Genomic DNA, 22174 nt, shown 5'->3' with positions numbered 1-22174 from the left:
TCACACCATTCGTGTTCACACCCAACTTCCTTAGGATAAAAGAGCACGAGCGTCTTAATGTCCTTGCCCAGAGTAAGTTGGTGTCAGCTGAAGATGTACTTATGTCAGCATTCTCTCTCCCAAGTCCCACACTTATCACACTAAAGGTATAGAAACATCCTACTCCATTTTTCAAGGAGGAAGATAAAATATCTTCAACAACATATCTCCAAATATCTCAAGAACAAAATAACTCAAGAACAAAATAACTCAAGAACACCACCACCAGTTCTGGCCAATTGATCCAATTCAATTCAACAAACATTATTTTGGGCAGTGTAGCAGGGATTGCTAGCTGTCTCTCAAAATGTATTCTTCCCTTCTTTTTAATAAAAGGATTCTGACTTTTTTCCCTAATCCATGCATATTTCTCAGTCTCTGTTGCAGCCACCTGTCACCATGTCACTGTTCCAACCACTGAGCTGGAAACAGTAGTGTTACGTGGTACCTTCAGTAAGACTCATGAATAGAGAGGGGTCCCCTTTTTCTCCCCTTTTCCTCCTTCCTGTCCTAGAATGGTTGAATAGCTGGAGCTCTAGCAGCCTTCATGGACCATGAGGTGACCGTGGGAATGGTAGCCAATCACAGCAGAATGGAAAAATAGAGTGTGGTTTTAGCACTGTAGGTCCACCATACCAGCCCTGGACTATATATTCACATTTTTTAATGAGAAAGAAATATATGTGTCTGTTTTTCATGCTGCTTTTGTTTGAAGCCAAAATTATCTGAGAGAAGCTTCTACTGTGTGCCAAGCATTATGCTAGAGACAAATCTCCCTCTACCTCCCCTAACCACAACACACACATAAACAAGAAAATAAATGATTTGGATGTATAGGCAAAGCTTGATCTAATGAAGTAATCACAGATCACACCAATCACAAGCATTTCTTCCATAAATTTTACAGAAATGCTTCAGAGGACCCCAGAATTCTGATACATGGTCTCAAATCTATGCATTTACAAGAGGTTTTCTACCACACAAAAGAAGGGTGATTTTTTTCCCTGAACCTACAAAGTGAGGTCCAGCTTCCCATTGCTTATTGCTTTTAAAGTCCATTACACTGAAAAAATAATAACCTCAACACCAGTAGGAGTATTTTTTCTTCTCCGTCCCACCTGCTAAAAAATAAAGTTCTAGAAGCCTGCTTACCTATATTTTTACTTTACTTTACTTTTCCTCAGGAAGTCTCATAATAATGAGTGAAATTCCTGTGACTTTGATAAGCTTTGAATTATGCTTTAAAAATAAAGCCTTTGGTAGTTTCCTGAAAAGTATTAGGCTCTGAGACTGTAAAAAAGATGCCTAGATACTGATGCCTAGGTTAAACTGGCCCATTTACCAGAATATAATGAAAGCCCTTAGCTGATGGATAACAGTGCACATTCTGCGACTGAGAGACTGACAAACATGTCAAATAGGCATTTGGGTGAAAAGAGACAAAATAGTTGCCTATATTGAAGAGTTTTTCTTTTAAAAGTTTTCTTTGGACAAGCAAAAGTCAAATTGCCCTTTGAACTACGGTGACTTGAGTATTGAAATCAGCTATAGGAACATCAGGGAACACCCAAGGTTCAGGGTGAGCCCAGAACTGCAGCCAGGACTTGCAAGTGAATTGATTGGCTCTATTTTCCAGACCTCACACCAGGCTCCCTGCCACCAGGGAGGTTCAGAGTTCGTGGCTCACCTCACCGCCTGCCTCAGCTGGCTCCACACAGCGCACGTTGGGCCTGGGTGTCATCCGACATTTTAGTGATTTGTAACTTAGCACACTTTAAAGTAGTTTTGTCTCTGGGTTACTAGTTGTTGGTTTGAGCCCTTTGTGAATAGTCTGTAAGCATTAAATATCTTTTACCTTTCTTTCACTTCCAAATGACTGGGGTGGAGGCTCAGGGTCTGGTGGTAGCAGTGGCGCTGAGCTCAGCTGGGAGCCACCGTCTGTAGCTCTCCTTGGCCAGCCTCAGGTTACAAAACCACACCTAATGCTGGAGAAAAAGAACTAACCCACTAAGACAACCCTCAGAGAAGCAGCTGGAAGGAGACAGCCACCAGGTAGAGATTCTAAAATCTGATGGCTTTGACCTGCCTGGCCCATTCCTCTAGCCACTCCTTCCTAGGGGAGAAGGAAATGATAGGGGCGGGGCTTTATCCTGCAAGGTCCTTCACTCTCCTCAGATGACACAGCCCCAAAAACGTGAGCTGCTCTTTGAGTGATTCGGAAGGAGTCAACACAGAAGGCTTATCATTAAACTTTAACCCTCACCTACCTCTAGAATAGCTTGGGGTCAGCTCACTGCATTCTGAAGCAGGCTTTTGAGTCTTCCCATCTCCCTCTCTTATCAGGACGACACTGATTAAGTTTGGGGTGGAGCGAAGTTGAAGATTATTCTTAAGAAAAAGGAAGATGTTAAGGGTTGAACTGTTCCCCAACCCCCAGTTTCGCCGCCACTTCCCCCAGCTCCACTCCAGATTCATATGTTGAAGTCCAACCCTCAGCTCCTCAGAATGTGACCGTATTTGAAAAATAGAGTCCTTGCAGATGTGATTGGCTAAGACAGAGTCATCCTGAAGTGGGGTGGGCCCCGAATCCAGCTGAGCTGTGTCCTTATAAAAGAGGAAATTTGGACACAGGCACAGGGAGAACACCAGTGTGAAGATGAAGGCAGAGACAGGAGTGATGCTCCTCCAAGCAAGGAACGTCAAAGATGGCCAGCAAACCTGCAGAGCTGGGGAGAGGACTGGACAGAGTCTCCCCCAGAGCCTCAGGAGGAGCCAACCCTGCCGACACCTGGATCTCAGCCATCTAGCCTCCAGACTGTGAGACAGTCATTGTCTGTTGTTCAAGCTGCACAGTCTGTGGTGCTTTGTTCCAGCATCCCTAAAAGTCCAATGTAGGAAGTAAGTCTGATGAGAGACCAAGCCAGTCAGAACCCAGATCCCCCCAAGCCCTGCTCTCCACCCCCAGAGAGTAACAGTGAGGGCCTTGTTTCTCACATACCCTAACCACATGTGGGCTATTGATGAACTTTGTGGATTTTCTCTCATCATGCCCCTCTATGGCAGGGTGAGGCAATCCTGGTGTCTGGGTAGATCTCTAAGAGCAAATGGACCAGTATAAAGGGCTTTGGACCAGCTAAGGTTTTTGGTTTTTGCAACCTCCACCTCCCGGGTTCAAGCGATTCTCCTGCCTTCACCTCCTGAGTACCTGGGATTACAGGCGCATGACACCACACCAGGCTAATTTTTGTATTTTTAGTAGAGGCGGAGTTTCACCCTGTTGGCCAGGCTGGTCTCGAACTCCTGACCTCAGTTGATCTGCCCACCTTGGCCTCCCAAAGTGCTGGGATTACAGGCATGAGCCACCACACCCAGCCCCAGCTAAGGTTTTGCTACTTGCTGTTCAGCTCCATGGCTGGCCCATCTGTCTTCCTGGACCTTGCACACTGAGCAGATCACAGGTAGCATACTTCTCTCCAGGACATCCCTAAGAGCACATGCCCCACAGAAACTCTCTGTCTCTGCTGCCTGTAAATCCCAGCCAACTGACACACTCCTGTCTGTTCACACCTTCTCTCTGAGAAGCGGGGTTCTCAGCTTCTGTGCCGGGCATGGTGGCTCACGCCTATAATCCCAACACTTTGGGAGGCGGAGGCAGGAGAATCACTTGAGCCCAGCAGTTTGAGACCAGCCTAGGCTACATAGTAAGATCTCATCTCTACAAAAAATAAAAAATAAATTAGTCGGGCACAGTGGGGTGCACCTGTAATTCCTGCAGATATGTGTCCACAGGTTATTGAAATCAACAACCTTGCCAACTCTGCTGGCTTCTCACTGAGTTCTTTCAATCCTCAAAGAGACTGGACTAGGAAATTCACATCTCCCACCACAAGGAATCAATCAGGTGAGCTGGGCCTCTAAGTCCAATAAAATTGGCTTGCTCAAAATGTATTGGTAACTAGGGAAAAACAGAATTCTAAGGTTCGGAGTGGAAACAGCTGCAATTTTTCTCTAACCCCAAAGCACAGCCTCTCTGCTTATTCAGTGTGTGTCACAGAGTCCACCTCTTCTATGAGCCTGTTTTTGTCATCTGTGAAACGGGACTGAAACAATCACCAAGACATCATGAAGGTGCCATGAGACAGTGGCAACAGCGAACACTTACTGACACCTTTTATTGTCACAACAACCCTCCGAGCTCAGTACTTCCACTCTGTGTTTTATCCAGAGGAAACTTCATTGTACAGAGCTTGGTCACTCGCCCACATTTGCACTGTGAAGTGCTGTATCTAGGTTTCCAGCCCAAGCCCTGGCTCCAGAGTCCTCACCCCACCCTTCTGCATGAAATGAACTCAGTACCTGCACCCGCTAGGCACCCATAATTGGTGACATTCATTTTAGTGGCATCCTCAGACCCTGCAATGACCAAAGAGGGAAAGCCTTCTAGTAAAAAAGCTTACATTAAGAAAACCTTCCAGAGGCTGAAGACCACCACTGTAATGGCATCTGTCCACTGTGCTGACCAGTCCCGACAGTTCTGGGATCATGAATACCAGGACAGAGATGGAGGCTGCCAAGTGCCACCCAGAGGAGATCTGAGTTGGGCAAAAACTCCGCAGCAGTCTCTCACACCAGCATAACTTGAAATAGCTCCTGGGATGAGTTTACTCACATTTCTAATGAAATAGCCAACATTTCTGCTGACACGGATTAGTCCTTTGTTGCTATTTCCATTTGCTAGACAAATGTATTGAGATTTAGGGCCAAGGTGTGAAGATTTTGGTTGTCAAAAACAAATAGTAGGCCGGGCATGGTGGCTCATGCCTATAATCCCAACACTTGGGGAGGCAGAGGCAGGAGAACCACTTGAGCCCAGCAGTTTGAGACCAGCCTAGGCTACATACTATGATCTCATTTCTACAAAAAATAAAAAATAAATTAGTCGGGCACAGTGGGGTGCACCTGTAATCCCAGCTACTGAGGAGGCTGAGGGAGGAGGATCACCTGAGCCGAGGAATTCAAGGCTGTAGTGAGCTATGATCTCACCACTGCATTCCAGCCTGGGAGGAACAAGACCCCATCACAAACAAACAAAAAAACCACACACACACACACAAATAGTAATAATAGCTGACACTTGTAAGCCATTCAAAATGTGCTAGCCTCTTAAATATCAAGCACCTCTGCAAGGGAGATATTTTATCTACATCACATATATGGACATGGGCACCCAGGGAGGTAACTGAGCCAAGAAGATGCGACGGTCCCTGACTCGCTGCCCTCCACTCACTGCCAGGCTTTCCTTCTGAGAGAGGCTCTCTTTGATGAGCCCATAACAGAGTGAGTGCGTCTCTGAGGAATTTCCTGTGTGGTCAAGGGAACAAGAAGCCCCAGGACCTCCTCCCTCTCAGCCTGTTCCCAATCTCAGATCTCCTTAGGAAGCCACCAGCAGCCAGAGTGGAGCCTGAGACCAGGAAGCCAACCCCGAGGGCTGACTCTTCTGCTATGGGGTGTGGGGGGAAACAAATTATGTTTTCCTCTCTCTCTGAAGAGCTGATTTAGGCTTAAGGGACAGATAATACGATGTAAACTTAAGAGTAAGAGTCTACAGTCATTACTGGAACATCTTTGAGTGTTGTAGGACTTGGGCCTGCCAGGGGCCTCAGTAAAGGGTGACTCCATATGGCCTGCCTGGTTGACCAGCAACTGCATTATCCATTCAGGGTAAAGCCTGTAGAAATAGAAGGCATTCACCTGTCTCCGTGGTCTTTGCACAGAACTCCCTGGGGAATTTCAAAGACCTTTGGAAAACTGCTTTGCTCTTCTATGTGAAAGAGGATGCCATCTATCTGTCTAGCACCTGCTAGAAAAATTTTTTTTTGATCAATTAATGTTGAAATCTTACATGATAGTTACAAACTTATACTAATACTTCACCAACCCTAATATTACTTAAAATATTTCTTTTTTTTTTTTTTTTGAGACGGAGTTTCACTCTTGTCACCCATGCTAGAGTGCCATGGCACCATCTCAGTTCACTGCAAACTCTGCCTCCCGGGTTCAGTCGATTCTCCTGCTTCAGCCTCCTGAGTAGCTGGGATTACAGGCGCCTGCCACCACACATGGCTAATTTTTGTATTTTTAGTAGCAATGGGGTTTCATCCTGTTGGCCAGGCTGGCCTCAAACTCCTGACCTTAGGTGATCCACCCACCTCAGCTTCCCAAAGTGCTGGGATTACAGGCATGAGCCACTGCACGCTGCCTACTTAAAATATTTCTTTTAACTTATTCTACAGACTGGTTTATATACCAAATGTTATTACCGCCTCAGGCATGCATTCTCTGAAATGTCAAGTAGCTTCAGATGTGAAACACGCAATTTAATAAAAGCAATCATTGATCAGTCTTTACTTTTTTAATGAAAAATGTTGCTCCCATATTCATATTCACTAGTTTCACATGTGAACATAGCTATGACATGAAATTTTAAATTCTGAGTTTTTATCATTTGAGTAATAGCAAAGCTGCTGAGTTTTTAAAGTTTGATTCACTTTAAATTACTTAATTTTAACTGTCAGGATCTCATCTTTCTCTAGACAAGTTTGGGGACCATCCATTCATTTGATAGTCAATATCATATACCTTCTGTAGCCAAGGTACTTTGTTGTGATAAGTGACATTTATGTTAATGTCCCTGAAATACTATCAAAATTTGAAATACCTTCTCAAGGAAAAACAAAATTATTTTCATTTCTGTTTTGCTATATTTCCATTGAGTATTGTTATTGTATGCATGATATCACAGTATTAATTCATATATTATCAGGATATATAATTAATTGAAACACAATGTTCACCAATCATGTATAGAAAGCAGTCTACCCATAAAATGTTCCAGCAATAATGCTTGTTATTGGTCTTTTTTCTGTTAGATAATGATTCAAATTCTTCTTTAAGTGAGTCAACCTAGAATAAAATAATCCAACGGCAAAAGTTTGCACACTCTGCCAGTTAATCATCTGAAAAGCCACAACTCACTTTTTTACAAGCTGACCATCTGTGATGTTCACTTTCTCTATGACTTGGCCAGTTAAGTCATGCCTGCCAAACTTCTCCAGTATTTCCTTGTACTGAAGGAATCCTTCAACCATGGTAATGCCCGGGTCTTGATTGTGTATACAAGTTTCTAAGGGTGCTGTTTTAGCTCTGTTATGTTGCTATTAAATGGTTCTAAGATACTAAGTAAATATAAACAGAAACTAAACAACTATTGCTGTGGGGTCAATGACAGGTAATTTAAACAATCACTTTGTTTACTTGGAATCTGAGTTTAAAATTTAAAACACGTAAACTCTGGCCAAAAAGAAGGAAAATGATTTCATGGTATATTCTTGTGAAAGTATTATGCCATTAATTTTGAATTTACCAACTGAAGTAAGGAGGTTTACTAGGGATTTAGTTAAGAAGCTCTAGTAGTAGAAGCTTTTGATGGACTTGCTTTTTCAGTGTATAGGGTCAGACTGACAGATCCCCTTCTGAGGAATCAATCTCCCAGGGTGGCTCACCCAGTGACCCCCCCCAACATATCCCCCACTTCCACCCATTTACACTGTGTGGCCTTTCCCCATTGGCCGTGGTCTCCCTAGCGTCCAGATCCTGTGTCACACCCCCTGAGCCTGCAAAGTGGCACCTATCTCCAATGCAGAGGGGAGCGAGAGAACAAGCCCCCTGCCTGCACCCTCAACATGGAGGCTCCAGTCCAGGCCCCACCTAAAGCCATTGGATGCTATTGACATAGAGATGGCCCTAAATGTGCTGCAGGCCATGTGGGTCTCCTGCTTGGATGACATTGGCCTGTCAGACCTAGAGCAAATAAGATCTGTTTCTACATTGAGTGCTCACAATGTGCTAAGCACTGTATGTGGTGGCCTTACACAGCCACAGCATATTCCCAACCTACAGATATAGAAACAGAAACTTAGGTGAGAGAAGCTGCACGGGATGAACCCGTGCAGCAGGTGTTCTGAACCACTGCACAATGCTTGCCTCCCTCGCAGAAACCTTAGGGACATGTGACCTGCTTCTCACTTGTAAACCAGTGACGTCATGTTGGAGAGTGTGGAAGAGCAGACGCAGCACTGAGTGAGTTACCAGGGGGCTTCTCACCTGCACCGTCGGCACCTACACTAATACTTAGGGCCTGCCTCCACATCCACATCCATACATGAGAAAGGAGGACTCAGCGGGCCCCAATGCTCCTTCCAGCTCCAGCTTTCTAGCAGCAGGCGTGTGAATGCCTGCACAGCAGTCAGAACAGCTCGTACCTTAACTGAAATGAAAACAAACTTCCACTTGAACTGCTGAGAAAAAAGTGATAGCTGACATTCAGAGTGTGTTCACTTAGAATATCTCGCCCAACTTCCCCATCCCCAAAAATCCTGGGGGTTGGAGGTCCCAACCCTCACATCAAGAGGAACTCCGAGGCACTTGGCTGCAGTCATGCCCCCACGAGGAGCTGGGTTCAAACACAGACCCACCCCAGCCTCCACAGCCCAAGCTCCTGCCATGATGCCCTGAAGCTTCTCCTTTCGAGCTACATTCTGCTGGCTGCCAATATGTTTGTGGCTTAACGGTTACTAATTCAACATGAAAAATTGTAGTCTCAATAATATGAAAAATTAATATCATCCAAGTTAGAAACCATAGAGTCATATTAAACTTCTCCTTCTCCCAGTTGGGGACTGAGTCCCTAAATATGTCCCCACTCCATCTCACTTCTCCATACTCTTTTTACATTCTTTGCTGTGGCCTTTCTCAGTCTCTAATAGTCATCCTTTATCAGACTGTCTCGATAGCCTCCTAACTGGTCTTCGTGCCTCCAGCCAGTCCTGCCCTAACGTGACCCACTCTCCTCTGGAAAACCTAAGAGGGGTCATACTATTCTTCTGTTTATCACCCTCCAGGGCTTTCCCCAGGCCTTAAAGATCAAATCACAAGTCCTATACATGGCCCACGTGTACAGGCCGTGAGGACATTTGTCCAAACTCCCTCTCAAAGCTACGATACCTTACAAATATCTGCAAAAATGCCTGACAGGAAAAATGGTTCACTCACCTTCCCCACAGCAACCAAGACACAAAGTTATTTAGCTCTGGCCTTCCCTGCTTGCTTTACCATCTTTGGCATATTTTCCATACCATTAAGCAATCTTCCATATTTAAATAAAAGTTAAAGATCTCCTCCCTTTTAAAAAGCCTAATTATAAAAACTTAAATTTTCATTATCATTCCCTATAGAAAAGGCAAGGAGAAAAGAAAACACATATATTTTACTTGTAATTTCCCAGACGTTTGTAGAAACTCCTCAGTTGCTTCCAGAATATCTTAATGAAGAGAGCTGGAGTTTGGAAGAGTCGGTGTGGAGAGGCTGATATCTGGTGAGCCTGTTGCTCAGATGCTGCCTATGAGTGAACCCTCCTCTATTTGTGCTGGACCAAGGGAACAGCAATGTTTGCTGTGTCACCTGGATTATTAGTAGCGACTGCAAACACTTCACAGAACTCCCAAACCACACACTGGCAAAGAACAGAACTAGCCTGGGGTCATGAGTGTTGCTATGCCTCTCATTCTGTGAAGACCTGAACACAAGTTAAATAGCAAACAAAATAACCTGCTTTGTTCTTGTTCTTATCATTCAATTTTTTGTAGCACATAATGAGGCATGGAAACATAGGAGCTTTTTACCTTATTTTGAAGTTCACCAGTTTCAATATTTGTCTGGAGAAATATGTGTTTGTTTAGTTCGACACGATGAAGTGGAGGTCACATCCCCATAACCAGCAGATTGGTTCAGTTCAATAAACGTTTGCTCAGTGCCTGCTCTCTTTAGAATATGAACCTGAAACAAAGAAACAGAACAAAAAATGACTTCCAAGAATTCACAAGCCGGTTATCTTTTGTACAGTGACAACCATCAGTAAGCATGTATTCTTTCTGCTTTTTATTCATTGTTTCAACAACCACATAAACACTTATTTAAGCCATGCGCAGCTGGGCACTGGGCACTGCACAGTGCAGGCAGCCCAGGGAGATGGGCCTGGGAGGGTGATACATTATCAAATCACTCAATGTCCTCATGGCCTTAATTTTGGTCACCAGGACCCTGGGTAAAGGTCTCAAATTTAAAAAAAAAAAAAAGTTTTATTGAGGCATAATGGATATATAGTAAGTCCTCACCTAATATTGTTGATAATTTCTTGGAAACTGCAACTTTAAGCAAAGCAACGTATAATAAAACCAATTTTCCCATAAGTTGATGGATATAAACAAGAGTCAAGTTCCCACAGCATATTTTTGGTCACAAAAACATCACCAAACTTCTAAATAAAGACTACAACACTCCTAATATTAGCCATTGAAATAAATGTGAAATACACACTTGAGAAAGATTAATAAAAACAAGTAAAATATTTATCCAATTTTTGATAAATCAGCAAATCACAGTGGTCGTAATGGTGGTGGGTTAAAGCAAGGAATAAGTGTTTGCAAAGCGAAAATTGTCAGGAGCACCTCCTCCCACCTCGCAGTTTGAAAACCATTACAAATACAACAGGCTCCCAAAACACTTCATTGTTTATTGTCGTGCATTTGTATGATTATCGCAGATTTTACAATTTTTTTTACAATCAACTTGTATTCATTCATTCATTTTCCAACCTGTAACTTTTATTCATTCATTCATTTTCCAATCCGTAACTTTCATTCATTCATTCGTTCATTTTCCAACCCGCTTGTTCCAGTTCAGGGTCGCAGGTGGCTGAGCATATCCAGCAGCTCAGGGCACAAGGCAGGACCCACCCTTGCACAGGATACCATCCCGTGGCAGGGCACACTCACACACCCACACTCATGTACTGGGACCATGTAGACATGCCAGTTCACCTAATGTGCACAGCTTTGGGTTGTGAGAGGAAACCGGAGGACCCAGGGAAAACCCCCACAGATATGGGGGGAACATGCAAATTCCACACAGACAGTGGCCCTGGCTGGGAATACATTATTTTTTCCTCATCAACATTATAACGAAATGACATTATTAGAGGACCTGCTGTATAAGGAACCGTAAATATTTACAATTTGATGACGTCATATGCATACACCCATAAACTATTACCACAATCAAGGTAATAGACATACCCAACACCTCCCAAAGTCTCCTGTGTGTGTTTGTTGTTTTGTTTGTTTTCGTGGTAAGAACACTTAACATGAGATCTACCTTCTTAATAAATTTTAGAGTACAAAATTCCATATTGTTAACTATAGCCACTGTGTCACACAGCAGATCTCCAGAACATACTCATGTTGCATAACTGAAACTTGATACACTTTGAACAACATCTCCCCATTTCCCCTCCTCTCATCGCCTGGCAATCACCATTCTGCTCTCAGCTTCTATGAGTTTGACTACTTTAGAAGCCCTTACATAAGTGGAATCATGCAGTGTTTTTCCCTCTGTGTCTGGTTTATTTCGCCTAACATAATGTCCTCCAGGTTCATCCATGTTATTGCAAGAGCATGAATTCCTTCTTTTTAAAGGCTGAATAGTAGTCATGTATTTTATAGATATATAGATAGATAGATAGATAGATAGATAGATGATAGATAGATAGATAGATAGATAGATAGATAGATAGATAGATAGATAGACAGATCACATTTTCTTTATCCATTTGTCCATTTGTGGACACTTAGGTTGTTTTCACTTCCTGGCTATTGTGAATAATGCTGCTATGAACATGGGAGTACAGATATCTCTTCAAGACCCTAATTTGAATTCCTTTGGGTATATGCTGTGTAATAGGCTTGCTAGTTCTGTTTTTAATTTTTAATTTTTGTGGGTACAGAGGTGTATATATTTATAGGATATATGAGATGTTTTGTATTTTTAATTCTTTGAGGAATCTCTGCACTGTTTTCCATAGCTGCTGCGCCATTTCACATTCCCACCAACAATATATAAGGATTCCAGTTTCCCCACATCTACACCAACACTTGCTGTCTTCTGTTTTTTTAAAATAGCCATCCCAGCACGTGTGAAATGACTTCTCATTGTGGTTTTGATTTGCATTTCTTTGAGGGTCAGTGATGTTGAGCATCTTACAATGTACCTGTTGGCCATCTGTATGTCTTCTTTAAGAAATGTCCGTTTGAATCCTTTTTTAAATCAGGATATTTGGTTTTAGGCTATCAAATTGTGATCTCTTGGTTTTAACGTTTAGAGCAGAATGCAATCTGTTTGGTTTTCTCCTCAATGCAGAAAATATCTTCTTTGTGAAGCGGAACACACAAAAAGTAAATTTCCTTCAAATCTGATCTTAGAACGTCAACTATAGAGAACAAGAAATTCTCGAAGAACCCCTGCCTTTTGAAACACCTACTGTTTCTTGACAAGTCAAGCAGCAGGGGGCAGGATGGTGCAGATGGAAAATCTATGGCTGACCATCTGGAAATCTGAGTCTGATCCCATTCCAGCTGGAAGTCTTTTCACCTCCCTTGGCTATGGTTAACTTATCTGCAAAGTAAGGAGCTGGGTTGGATGGGCTTTCCTCCATCTAGCATTTTCTTTCACTCAGTATTTTTGTGTACCCTTCAGGTCAGGAGCTTGAGACTAGCCTGGCCAACATGGTGAAACCCCATCTCTACTAAAAATATACAAAAATTAGCCGGACATGGTGGCACGCACCTGTAACACCAGCTACTCGGGAGTCTTGAGGCAGGAGAATTGCTACCCAGGAAATAGAGGTTGCAGTGAGCCGAGATCACACCACTGCACTCCAGCCTGGGCAACAGAGTGAGACTCCATCTCAAAAAAAATTATATATATATGTATGTATATATTTGTGTGTGTCTACCTACTGTGTGCCAGATGCTGTGTTAGGTGCTTAAAAAAGCAAAACTCACTAACCTGTTTAAGTCTACTGAAAGAACTTGAAAGAACTACCAAAAATAAATATGATAATTCTGTTCTAAGAGTTAACCTCAGTATGAGGTGCCAACAGCTAGCGAATGAATGAATATGCTATCCGGGACTACAGTGAAGTTTCAGTATCTCTAAGAGCCACTTCAGTCTCAAATATGATTAAAGGTTATCCAAGTGTCTGGATTTAACATTGGGTAGTAGAAGGTTGAGCAGCAAGATTTATATATATATTTTTTTATACATATATATTTTTATACATATAAAAATATATATATAAATATATATAGAAATATATATAAATATATAGAAATATATATAGAAATATATATAAATATATAAATATATATAGAAACATATATAAATATACATAAATATATATAGAAATATATATGAATATATATAAATATATATAGAAATATATATAAATACATATAAATATATAAAAATATATCTATAAATATATATAAATGTATAAAATATATAAATATATAAATATATATAAATATGTATGAATATATAAATATATATGAATATATAAATATATATAAATATATATGAATATATAAATATATATATGAATATATAAATATATATATGAATATATAAATATATATAAATATATATATGAATATATAAATATAAATATATATAAAAATATATATAAATATATATGAATATATGTATAAATATATATATAAATATATATAAAAATATATAAATATATATGAATATATATAAATATATAAAAATATATAAATATATAAATATATATAAATATATATAAATATATAAATATATAAATATATATAATATATATAAATATATAAATATATAAATATATATAAATATATATAAATATATAAATATATAAATATATAAATATATAAATATATATAAATCTATATAATATATATAAATATATATAAATATATAAATATATAAAAATATATATAAATATATAAATATATAAAAATATATATAAATATATAAATATATAAAAATATATATAAACATGTAAACATATAAATATATAAATATATAAACATATAAATATATATACATATATAAATACATATAAATATATATACATATATAAATACATATAAATATATATACATATATAAATACATATAAATATATATACATATATAAATATATATAAATATATATACATATATAAATATATATAAATATATATACATATATAAATATATATAAATATATATACATATATAAATATATAAATATATATACATATATAAATATATAAATATATAAATATATATAAATATATATAAATATATAAATATATAAATTTATATAAATATATAAATATATAAATATATATAAATATATAAATATATATAAATATATAAATATATATAAATATATATATATATTTTTTTTTTTGAGACGGAGTCTCGCTCTGTCGTCCAGGCTGCAGGCCAGTGGCGCGATCTCGGCTCACTGCAAGCCCCGCCTCCTGGGTTCACGCCATTCTCCTGCCTCAGCTTCCCGAGCAGCTGGGACTACAGGTGCCCACCACCAAGCCCGGCTAATTTTTTTGTATTTTTAGTAGAGACGAGGTTTCACCATGTTAGCCAGGATGGTGTCGATCTCCTGACCTCTTGATCCGCCCGCCTCGGCCTCCCAAAGTGCTGGGATTACAGGCGTGAGCCATCGCGCCTGGCCAAGATTAATATATTTTAACTACTCCAGCTTCATTTTGAACCTTCCCAGACACAGCCCCAACTCAAAGCCACAAACATAGTACTATCAAAAGTATTTATCCTTTCTCCCCACAACTTATGCAACTGCAATTTTTCCACTTTGTTTTGGTGGGCCCGTTTTGCTCCCAGGTTTCCCAACCAAGTAAGCTTTGAGTTACACTCAACTTCTCTCTCCCCTTTCCTTCCTGAATTTAATAAGCTACCAACAAATCTGCCGCGACCCACTCCAACAAGAAGCCCTCCCACGGCAACCACAGTGCAGACCTCTATTGTTACAACTCCCTGTCTCCTGGGGAATTCCAGCTGCAGGCGTTCCTTGGGGCCCCCGTGGAAAACTGGAAAGGAACTGTTGAAGCCTTTCACTGCCTGTTTTCCTGACTCCCATGGCCAGGGAGAGGGGGAGAAAGGGAGGGAACCCACGGCAAGTGCTTTTTACCAGTTCAGTGCCGCCAAGAACCGGGGCTTTCCCATAGGGCCGGGCCAGGTTCTAGGCAGAGAAGCGTCTGCATTCCGAGGCGCAGTCTGGGCTGGAGCCTGTCACCACCTTTCAAATCCCTTTGAAGCTGGGCAAAAATCCTGCCAACGCCAAGCTTCAGAGCTCCTCCGCTTAACCTGGGAGGGGCTGTTTCCTGCCTGCATTTCACAGTCTCTCACAGGAGGGAGGTGCAGTCATAATCATTTTACAGGATTCTCACTGTAGACACCAAAATCTAAAAACACAAGAAACATAAGTTTTATACAAAATACCATGTCAGATGGACCAAGACCTATTTAATGCTGAAAAATTGTTCTACTAACTCAGAGACCTATTATCATAATATATATATACAAGCACACATATATACATATATATACACATATATATATACATATAAACTATTTAGAGACCCTTCTTCCTTAAAGTCATATTAAACATTCTCAGTTTCTTAAATAATTTCAGAAACTTTCCCACCTTCACTGTCCTTCTCTGAACACAGTCTAGGTTGTTAATTTCTCTTAAAATATGATTCCCAGGAGGAAATGCAGGATCCCTGATGGAGCCTTACAGGTGAGTTTTTTGTCCCCATATTGCAGCGTTTTCACATATCGACCTGTGATAAAAATCCTTACTTCTTTTTCACATGCACTGCTCTCAAGTCAGAATCTTCTCTTCTGGACTAAGGGAATTGGGTTTGAAAGCTTTTTTTTGTATTTTTGTTTTTTAGGAGAATCAGAGAACATTAGAATGAAAGAGTCTGTAGAAATTGCTGGTACATATTTTCATGTCATGGGTTATATAGCTCATTCTTGGGCCATGAAATCAATTTAAGTAGGTCACTGTTATGGGCTAAATGCTTGTGTCCCCCAACTTCCAAATTCACATACTGAGGTCATAATCCCTGATATGATGGCATTAAGACATGGGGTCTTTGGGAGGTGATTGGCTCATGAGGGTAGAACCCTCATGAACGGTGTTAGTGCCCATATGAAAGAGACCCCAGAGAGCTCCCTTGCCTCTTCCACCATGGGAGGACTCAGTGAGAAAGTGCTATATTTCAACCAGGAAGCAGACCCTCACTAGACACTGAATCTTCTGGTGCCTTGATCTTGGATTTCCCAGCCTTTGGAGCTGTGAGAAATAAATGTTTGTTGTTTAAGCCACCCCAGTCTATGGTATGTTTATTATATCAGCCTGAATGGACTAAGACGGTCACCCCCAGCTTTCTTTAAAAACTGAATAAAATACAGTAGAAAGTATCAGAGTATATTGCACATATGAAAGACAAGTATTATTACATAAAACTTATGTTTCAGATTTAGATACACAAGTATGTGTGTGTATAGATTATGATCATAATTGAGTTTTGGTCAAAAAACTTAAAAGCCACTGATCCAGTTCAGTCAGGAAATGGCAGTGTTCTATAATGGATAAGCATTTGTTTGAAATTTACAGTCAGAAAATCCCTGGTTTATAGTCTTGGATCTTGCCCTTAAGAACTGCGTGACCCCAGGAATTTATTTTGCTTCATTGAAACTCAGATCAGTTCCTCATCAATAAAATCAGGTATCAACAGCACTTTCCTCAAAGAGTTATTGAGGAGAAACACATTATTACTCACTTCCTTTTACTGAGCTCATGCGATGTGCCAGGAAACATGGTGTCTTCATGTGCACTATACTTCTGACCTTCACTCCGACAACCCTCCGTGTTGTTATCCATCAAATGAAGGAACCGAGGCAGTCTGGTCCAGATGTATGTACTTAACCGTTCCACTACACTAGCTCAAAGTACACCATGTATCTACAAATAGAAAGATGCATTTGAAATACTTAACACAATCAGTACTAAGTACTTAGTACGGACACAGAGGAGCCTTCAAATTTTAGCACCACTCTCAGGGCAGGTCCTCTGCAAGTTGAGGAATTCAAGCCAGAAGGTAGATTGATGCCCTGCTTCCTTCGGGAAACTTTTGCTTATTCGGCTGTACTAAACAATGTGATGAAGTTTGTCATAATGTCCATTGACACTCTAACCAGAGCTCCATATCTTGTTGAGGCCAAGCAACAAGCAGTTTGCCAGCTCGCTGTCCATGAACTTCCATACTCTGCGAAGCACTGTGTGAGATGACATTGTAATAACCATCACAGGCACCATGATTATTGTTAGTATGATCTGGGACAGATTCAGGTCTCCTCTTTCACCATCCAAATCGCTTTTTCCTACTCCATCGAAGACACACCTATGCATGTGCTCCTGCTCACTTTCACCTGGTCAATTTCATCCTGCTAAAAGTTTTATAATCTTTACGATATCATCCAAATGCACCAACTATCCCTTCTGGCTTTATGTCACCTGCACACCTGCTGAGCGTGTCTTCTGTGCCTTCACGGAGACGCTGATAGCAGTGTTCATCAAGAGAAAGCCAAGATCAGGTCTGCTTTCTTTAGGACAATCCTGTGGCTCCCCTCAGTGGCTGCTCACCTCGTCCTTATTGTGTTTGCCCCTCTTTCCTAAACCCTCACAAACCCAGACATTGACTTTTCACAGGGGGAAATGGAGAGGAAGCACTAGGAAATGACCCGCTTTGAAGGCTCCATCTTGTGGCTCATGAGCATCAATGCAGCTCGGGACTGCAGAGGGAAGAGGCGAGCTCTGGGAGGACCCCACTCATGCAGAGGCGCTAAGGGAGCATTGGCAGAGCTCCCTTGATCTGGAAGGCGAGTCTTTTTTTTTTTTTTTTCCATAATGTTTCCAGGTAAAATCAGACTGGCCTTTTTCACTTTGTTCATCACTGAGAATAAATAAAACACTACACCTGCTTCATTAATGGTCCAGAAAAAATTTTTTAATTGAGCTACATGGGTAAAGAGCATTTTTTAAAAGATTTTCTTCACTATTCATCATTCTAAATTTGAAATGAAAATTCGCTTTTCTTCCAGTAATAATCTGGAAATTATCTTTAAGAATTCCTTCATTTTAAATGGGCAGCTAAAATGGAGGCAATGCTGCGCCGGCAAGGCAGCTTCCTCATCATCTTAAAGGACTGATACCGATGTTCTGTCACTCAGGCCTGCTTCTCCCACACCGGGATCTCACCTCCTTCAGGTGGGGCTATGTTGCCTTCTGCAGCTATGTAGATTTTTATTCCTTCTAGGATGCAAGACAGCTAGAGCCAAGGAGACATTTCTAGCACACAACCAGGCACAAGTCTTCAATGTGAGTTTAAATAGTCATGACTTAAAACTCTGAGTTGCAGTGCAGGAATCAGGCATGCAGATGTAGGGCTTGTTGGTGTTGAGGAAGGGAAAGGAGAGAGCTGAAAGACGATGAAAATAAGGCAAGTGAGAAGCAGTAGTCACTCAGGATACTAACTTAGAACTCATGATCAGAAAGGGCAAGTCTAAGGAAAACAGTAGCGTTATTTATTTGGTCAACACACATGCATCAGTGACACGTTCTAAGAATCAAGAAAACAGTGAGTCCTGAATCCTGCCCAGCAGTGTGCTGTGGGGAGGGAGACAGATTTGGAAATAAGTGTCCTTAACACCCTTCTTGTGCAGTCTCTGAAAGAAGAGCAGGTGGAGGTGAGGTCTGGCAAAACTTCCCTGGGGTTGCTTCCTCTCAGGACAGAGGCCATTTTCTGTCAATTCTCTTTACTATCAACATATAAACTCCAAAATTGTAGCATCTCAATCCTCCAATGCCTCTGAAATTTTGATTTATGATTTTAATTTTTTCTTAACCTTGAAACAACCTTAGAGCTGATTTAATAGAGCACCTTAATTGTACAGATCAGAAAAACATTGGGAGATAAGATGGAGTGTCTTCATACACAGCCTTTCTACTTGTTACACTGCTGGCTATGACACTCATGTCCAGGCTCACCTCGGGGTGAGACTGCTTTGAGGGCCAGAGTAATACAGAATTAAGTGTAGCAAACAACAGTTTATGGGTGAAAGACAGGCTGCTTCCTCCAGTCGGAGGTCTACTCTTTACTGGAGGAAAATAATTAAAGTAAAAAAAAAAAGTATAGTCAGTATGTTAGTAATTAGCGAAATACCAAGAAATCTAATCCCTTATACTTAAACGTCACATTCAAATAAACTAAGGCTATAATATAAACTCCCTGGATATATATCAACATACCTTGCCTTCTTGCTGTCATGTAGACAATAACCATTGTATTTACAACTCATAAAGTGGGAAAGAAGATAAGGAAAATATCACTAAATTCTGTATTTTTAATTCAGGTAACTAAGGAGGGTGGAGTTCAAATTGGCCTTGACCTGAATCTCTCTTTTTTAAAGAAACAGAGGGAGACACTTTGCATTTTGGTCATGAACAGAATTCGAATCACATAAAACTTGTGCTCAGTCCTCTCCCAGCAACACGGCAGACTGAGCTGGCATCAGAGGGAGTGGATCAGGAAATGGGGAGGGACCCCCCATCCAGAAACAAGCAAGTAGAATTGTAGGTCACTTTTTGTTGACGTTGTACTTGACCGATGGAAATCCCTAGGTTCCAGCAATGAAAATGAGACTTACAACAATGTGCAGGAGCTGCTGCCATGTGGATCAACAAGGATTTCAGACTTGGCCTGGAAACTGGGGTTTTCATGCCCAGGGGAGGACAGGAGATGAAGGAAGGAGGGAATTGGAACTGAGTCACTGTCCGAATGTGTTAAGGGCTAGTCAGACTGAAACGTAAACTTCTAGTCTACAGGTGCTTTGTATTAAAAAGAAAAATAATTACTTGCAAGAAATCAAAACCTCAGAATACACCATGTACAGGTGTGAGTTATAATGCCTACAGGTACCTGAGAATTAAACAGAAAGATTGATCCAGGGCAGTAGAATCCTGAAGCCCTGGCAGAAGCAAACAAAAAACTTCCCTTAGTGCACAACCCAGGATGTATAGATCACCATAGAAGGCATAGCTCTTACTGACAATAAATCAGAATTCAAAATTACATAATCGAAACTACATATGCAAGCACCATCAAAACTGCATGAGGAACCATCGTGACACAGAGATGGGCCAGAATTAACACAGGTAGAATTAGAGCACAAGAGGCCGGGCGCCGTGGCTCACGCCTGTAATCCCAGAACTTTGGGAGGCCGAGGCGGGTGGATCACGAGGTCAGGAGATCGAGACCATCCTGGCTAACATGGTGAAACCCCATCTCTACTAAAAATACAAAAAAATTAGCTGGGCATGGTGGTGGGTGCCTGTAGTCCCAGCTACTCGGGAGGCTGAGGCAGGAGAATGGCGTGAACCCGGGAGGCGGAACTTGCAGTGAGCCGAAATCGCGCCACTGCACTCCAGCCTGGGTGACAGGGCAAGACTCCGTCACAAAAAAAAAAAAAAAAATTAGTGCTCAAGAGTGAGAGGAGGCTGGGAGTGGTGGCTCCCGCCTGTAATCCCAGCACTTTGGGAGGCCGAGGCGGGCGGATCACTTGAGGTCAGGGGTTCAAGACCAGCCTGGCCAACATGGTGAAACCCCGTCTCTACTAAAAATACAAAAATTAGCCAGGTGTGATGGCGGGCAGCTGTAATCCCAGCTATTTGGGAGGCTGAAGCAGGAGAATCATTTGAACCTGGGAGGCGGAGGTTGCAGTGAGCCCAGATCACGCCACTACATTCCAGCCTAGGTGAGACAGCGAGACTCCATCTAAAAAAAAAAAGAATAAGAGGAAATAGAAAAATCTGAAAGCCACCATTAAAAAGATAGTTTAAGTTTATTTTACAGATAAGAGAAAAAAATATAAACAATAATGAAAAGCAAGACAGCATTTTAAAGCTAGAGGATATTTGGGGAAGACAAACGTGAAACACAGAAATTAAAAAAAAGATTTGGCCAGGCGCGGTGACTCACGCCTGTAATCCCAAAACTTTGGGAGGCTGAGGCAGGTGGATCACGAGGTCGGGAAATCAAGACTATCCTGGCTAACACGATGAAACCCCGTCTCTACTAAAAATACAAAAATTAGCCAGGCGCAGTGGCAGTTTTCTGCAATCCCAGCTACTCGGGAGGCTGAGGCAGGAGAATTTGAACCCAGGGGGCAGAGGTTGCAATGACCCAAGATCAAGCCACTGCACTCCATCCTGGGCGAGAGAGCAAGACTCCTTCTCAAAACAAACAAAACAAAACCAAAACCGGATTCAATGGATTTCCAGATTCAGTGTGGAGAAATAGAGGGCTGGAAAGAGTGTCACACACACCCTTACAACAAGAAAAATGCTGGACAATAACAAATGAATAATTTATTTTATTTTATTATTTATTCTTTAATTTTAACTTTTAAGTTCAGGGGTATATGTGCAGGTTTGTTACATAGGTAAATATGTGTCATGGGGATTTGTTGTACAGATTATTTCATCACCCAGGTACTAATCCTAGTACCCATTAGTTATTTTTCCTTATCCTCTCTCTCCTCCCACCCTCTGATAGGCCGCACTGTGTGCTGTTCCTCTCCCTGTGTCCATGTGTTCTTCATTTAGCTCCCACTTATAAGTGAGAACATGTAGCATTCGGTTTTCTGTTCCTGCATTAGTTTGCTAAGGATAATGGTCTCTAGCTCCATTCATGTTCCTGCAAAGGACATGATCTCGTTCCTTTTTATGGCTACACAGTATTCCATGGTGTATATGTACCACATTTTCTTTATCCAGTCTGTCATCAATGGGCATTTAGGTTGATTTTTATGTCTTTGCTATTGTGAATGGTGCTTCAGTGAACATACACGTGCATGTGTCTTTATAATAGAATTATTTATATTCCTTTAGGTATATACCCAGTAATGGGATTGTTGGGTCAAATGGTATTTCTGTCTTTATGTCTTTGAGTAATTGCTACACTGTTTTCCACAGTGGTTAAACTAATTTACACTCCCACCAACTGTATATAAGCATTCCTTTTTCTCCACAACCTCACCAGCATCTGTTATTT

General features: G+C 41.0%; 1 protein-coding gene across 1 annotated transcript in view; it reads right to left on the bottom strand.

Annotated features, from left to right (window-relative positions):
• RP1 (RP1 axonemal microtubule associated) overlaps window positions 1-16083 on the bottom strand; it is a 341437-nt gene extending 325354 nt beyond the window's left edge. Inside the window, exons 1-3 of the mRNA XM_063669462.1 lie at window positions 15697-16083; window positions 15181-15454; window positions 9780-9933 (exon numbers count right to left, since the gene is read on the bottom strand). The gene's annotated coding sequence lies outside the window, so the exon portion shown is untranslated. The remainder of the gene's footprint in view (window positions 1-9779; window positions 9934-15180; window positions 15455-15696) is intronic.
• Window positions 16084-22174: the final 6091 nt, after the last annotated feature.

The sequence above is a fragment of the Pongo pygmaeus genome, chromosome 7 (assembly GCF_028885625.2).
Source record: "Pongo pygmaeus isolate AG05252 chromosome 7, NHGRI_mPonPyg2-v2.0_pri, whole genome shotgun sequence".
NCBI classification, from domain to species: domain Eukaryota; kingdom Metazoa; phylum Chordata; class Mammalia; order Primates; family Hominidae; genus Pongo; species Pongo pygmaeus.
Note: the sequence above shows the minus strand (reverse complement) of the source record. Positions and strands in the feature narration are given on the sequence as shown.